General features: G+C 33.1%; 1 pseudogene; it reads right to left on the bottom strand.

The window, feature by feature from the left end:
- Positions 1–214: 214 nt before the first annotated feature.
- LOC119253393 (cyclin-dependent kinase 7-like) lies at positions 215–1,287 on the bottom strand (annotated as a pseudogene).
- Positions 1,288–4,798: the final 3,511 nt, after the last annotated feature.

A 4,798-nucleotide genomic window follows, 5' to 3' on the forward strand; every position in this document is an offset into this window, starting at 1 on the left:
CATTAGTCAGAAATATTCTTCTTATCCATCTTGCCATATATATATTTTTTGTGTTAAAAGATATTTTATTAAAAGAACACAATTTTAATTATTTTACATATGTAGAATTTTATAAATTCTTTTTATAGTAATTACTTAATATTTTCTATTTTCCATCATTTGTCTTTTGGAATAAGTCCTTCAGTAGTAAAATAATGTTTGGAGTTCCCTGTAACTAAAATAATAGCTTCTTGGGTAATACCCCTTCTTGCAAAATCTGTTTTCTCCCACTATGTTGGCAGCTGTTTTGGCCACTGCTTTAAAGTTTCCACTGAACGGTTTGGTCTTGGCAGCTTATATGCAGTGTTAGCCATGGCTAATACTGAAATATTTCATTTTCAGTGTCTGTATGCCTATAATTCAACATACGGATTAAACAGAAATAAGGCTTGTATGAGATCTAGCTTGTTACCTCCTGCCACATTGATTGTTGTAACATGATTCCAAGGAAACTCTTAAATATTAATTAATTATACTCTTAAACACAATTAAAATTAAGTTAATTTTAATTTAATTTAATTTAAATTAAAAAAAATCTGGAAGAAAACACATATCAAGCCACTGGTCTTCACTTAGTACACCCAGTGTTTCAAATATTCTTGTTAATTCACAAAGGCATGAATCTCCTGTCAAAAAAGGAACTCTTAGAAGCATCTCTGCTAATACACAGTCAGCAGCCCACATGTCCACATCTACACCACACAGTCTGACTCAGGGGCCTGATATCGCCTGCCTACAACCTGATGTGTATACGTTCTTTTAGGGCTGCCAAACACTTTAACCAGCCTCGTATCTGCCAGTTTTAGGACTTCATTTTCACAGAGTAACAAGTTGGTTTTAGATTCTATGTGGAATCTAATGTTGATGTAAATATTCTAGTATTTGTAGATGCATCAGCATGTAGCTTTGATGTGTGGTGGTGCCAACAAAACACTATTATCCCTTATTATAACCTCTAAGTAGGTTTCCATAAAGTCAAAGACAAGCTAATATTAGATTTGTGTCCAAAAGCATCAAGAAGACCAATTATATATGAATGACTTAGGCCCTGTAATAATTTTATTTCTTTTAAGGCTATTCTATTTACATTACTTTAGCTTCTGATTTATGTTCAAGTTTGAGTTTCTTAATGGTAAAAATTTGGTTGGTATTGTTGACTCTGGCCTACTAAACCATAGCAAACTGTCCCTTCCTGAGGAAGCCCAGTTTTTCTTAACACTTTGCTCTCAATTTCAGATCCATTGCCATCTGTTGCATGAAGCTCTACTCAACTGAAAGGTACCTTCTCATACTTAAAATTTATATACTAATAATTTAGTTTCAAAATGTTCTAAAACATTAACTGGTAAAATGCGCCATAGAAGAGACATACCACAATGTAGACTCATTATTTCCATTTTATAGATAATGAAATTTAGACTTCAAAGTCTAAAATACCTCCAATAATGTCAAAGAACTTAGTAGTGGTAGAGTCAGGAATGTGCAGGATGAGTAAGCAAATGCCAGTGTTTTTACTATATATTTGCTCTTAAATAAGTATGCTTTAATTTTTAAAAATATATTCAAGTTAAAAAGTCATACTTAAGTTCAAATTAATATTAGGTATCAGTTAAAGATTTGAAGCACAAATGTTAAAACTTCATCTTATCTTTTACCATTACCTTCCAAAATGGTGACAATAAATTACAGACAATCAGAGAATTAACCTAGTACAGATAGTTCTATCATCTCATATCTGGTGATGTTCAGTTTTGGTTTTGCTACTTAGTTTATAAAGACAATAAAGACAGATATACTGTCAATGACACCTTTGTCTCAGCTACCTAATAGACTGGTTTACCAATGACTGTGCTAACTTTTCAAAGCTCTGAGGCTGGCTGACATGCTGATGTTATTCTTTGGTGCTAGTTTTTGCAGTAACGAGCCTTAGTCAAGAATTGTGCATTGCATGTCTATAGGCTGCATAGTGCAAACTGTGTTCTTATAGATGATTGACTTAGAACACTTGGACATCTAAATTGGCTTAATATCTGATACATTTACGATATTTTTATATGTGTTTTATGAATTGGATTATTGATAAAGTTTGATTCCACTTGTTCTTGAATTTGTTTCTTAGAAATTGAAGATCAGTGTACTTACAAAGTAACTATCCACCAAAAGTAGAAAGTTTTTTATTTTCAAAATCAGGCATTCATTAGACTACAAAAATTACTGTTATCTGTATGGCTTTTTGGTTTTGCTTCTAGACACTAATACTCAGTTTACAGATTTTAAAAGAATCTCTGCAAGCTTAATGTTATAACTAAAGGCAGGAATAAAAATATCAGCATATTTTTTTTTAAATCAGTGCAATGACTGTTCTTAGAACAATAGCTCATACTTGGTTGGTCCTGAAGCATTTGCAGTGGGAATCTGTTGGATTAGAAATGGAAAATTTCTTTATATAATAAATCTCAGTGCGACTGTTTCTCACTTCCTTTAGTGCTCATCTTGACTGAGCTGACCACCTCCAAATTCAGAGGGATATGTGTAATGGGCCCAGGGCTCTTGCAAAAGTACAATAACTAATTTTTAAAAGTAGAAAGTTCTTCTTCAGAAACATATTATGAAAACTTACCTAAAACTATAAAATAACAGCATTTTCTGGAGGAGCTGATTGCTTCTACCATCAAAATTGAGTAAAAGCAAAGAAAACACTTAATTGAAGATTGTTTTCAGAGTATATTTCCTTCTTTTATTTTAATTTTTTTTTAAAGATTTATTTATTTATACAAACAAGAGCTGGAATACAGGCCAGAAGTGCAGGGGGTGAGAGGATTCACCAAGACAGAGTGAGGAACAGAACAGGCAGATTAACCAAAGTACACTGCTGAGGGGAGCATTGGTTGAATCAGGAGAGGTCTGCTGTGCCATGTGGGTTGCTCCCTGGCTGGCGTGGAATTGAACTCATGCTGCAGTGGCCGCGGATAGCTTCATAGGTTGTGTCTTAACCCTTGTGCCACCAGGGAGGCCCAATATTTCCGTCTTGATCCAATAGTCTGTTGATGGAACTTTAAACTACTTTGATGTAGACTCATGCTTTCAACAACTACTTACTGACTATGCACTCTGTGTGTGGAGAAATTTCAAATAGACCTGGCTTCACAATGTCTTCTTATTACTCTCACTTCCAATAATAAAAAAAAAAATTGTGGAATTCTCTATGCACATACAGTGAAGAATTATTTAATATTGTCATTTTGAGTTGTTTGTTGGTAGATATAGTTATACATTTGAAATGAAATAATTGGAGTGATTTTTGTCTATTCATCCCAATTGTATGTTTACTGTGAGGTAAACCTCATGGTTTAAATTTCAAAAATATTGTTTTGAACAGATGTCTGACAAATTATTGAGTTAAAACTATTTTCCCTAAAGTGTTTGAAGGGTCCATGGACTTAAATGTTTCTTGATACTTCTGAGGAATTATAGACTAAGTCAAAAGGAATGGTTCTATAGGTAGTAAATAAAATAATGATAATATCTTCTTAGAGCTAAAGGCACTCTAGTACATATTTATGAGTGTGGATTCTAAAGCAAGCCTTCTTGGGGTCATATCTGTTAATTATGTGATTTTAGATGAGATATTGACTTCTCTGTGCCTCAGCTTCTTTGTCTATAAAGTGGGTTAATAACAGTGTCTAACTCACTGGATTATTTTTGGATCAAGTGAGTTAATACATATACAGCTCTTGGAATATTTACTGATGCATACAGTATTCAATAATTGTGATTTTTATTTTCATTTTTCAACCCTACCTATTAGACCAGTAGCTTGAAGGAAGGTAGATTGTATTATTGGAATGAATTGAGTGATCCTAAACATTCTCCTGAGCCGTCTCAGACTGACGTAGGTTAGAGATTTTAAGGGCACCTCCAACTAAAATCTATCAGGCCACCTTTGGTTTAGTTTTCCTTTTTAGTTTGCTACTTTTCTCTATTCAAATATGCTCAGATGGTGATCCATCACTCTGCTCATTCTCCTACTCAATGTGTCTTACACTAATCATTTAACTCCGAGATGCTCTAGGCACTAAAATCTTTGAAAATTAACTCCTTATGGATTCTGCTCTGAGTGTTTCATGGAACAAATTATACAGTAAAGAAATTAGTTGTTCATTGAATTTTAAAGCCAGCAATTAATTTACTTAATCTCAAACTATTTAGTTAAGCTTTATTGTCCACATTCACTGTGCTTGGTCTTAAACTCTTTGGAAATAAAACTGAGGGACACTGCAGATCAGTCTGGTTAATTTAGAATACTCATTAGGAAGGTTCTCTAAGAAAGTACAATATAATATAAATTAAGATACAGATCAAATATTGTATGTTGTTCAAATAGATAGAAAAATTCCTTATTAATATATCTGATACCTAGATTAACCTCATCTCTCTATCCATATTCTTTGTGATGGAATTATAATTTGAGGTTCCAGAGAGTGGAAAAAAAAGTCTTCAAAGTTGCTGAACATTACAGTATCAAATGGTTGGAATGAAACTTGAGAAGTTATATCAGGTCACACTTAAAATGTTCCAGGCAAATAAAAATGTACATGAATCATAACCATTAAAGAAGCTCCATTCTCCACAGTCAGAATAAAAGGATGGCAGTTCCATCAGATAGTGGTTTTTCACATTTTTATAAAATCTTACTGTCTTTGAAACTCAGTCTAAAATATGCCTTTTTGCAAATGTTTCCTATTGGTAATTCAGGATT

The sequence above is a fragment of the Talpa occidentalis genome, unplaced genomic scaffold, assembly GCF_014898055.3.
Source record: "Talpa occidentalis isolate TD23 unplaced genomic scaffold, MPIMG_talOcc4v2.1 talOcc4.2, whole genome shotgun sequence".
In the NCBI taxonomy this organism is placed as follows: Eukaryota; Metazoa; Chordata; class Mammalia; order Eulipotyphla; family Talpidae; genus Talpa; species Talpa occidentalis.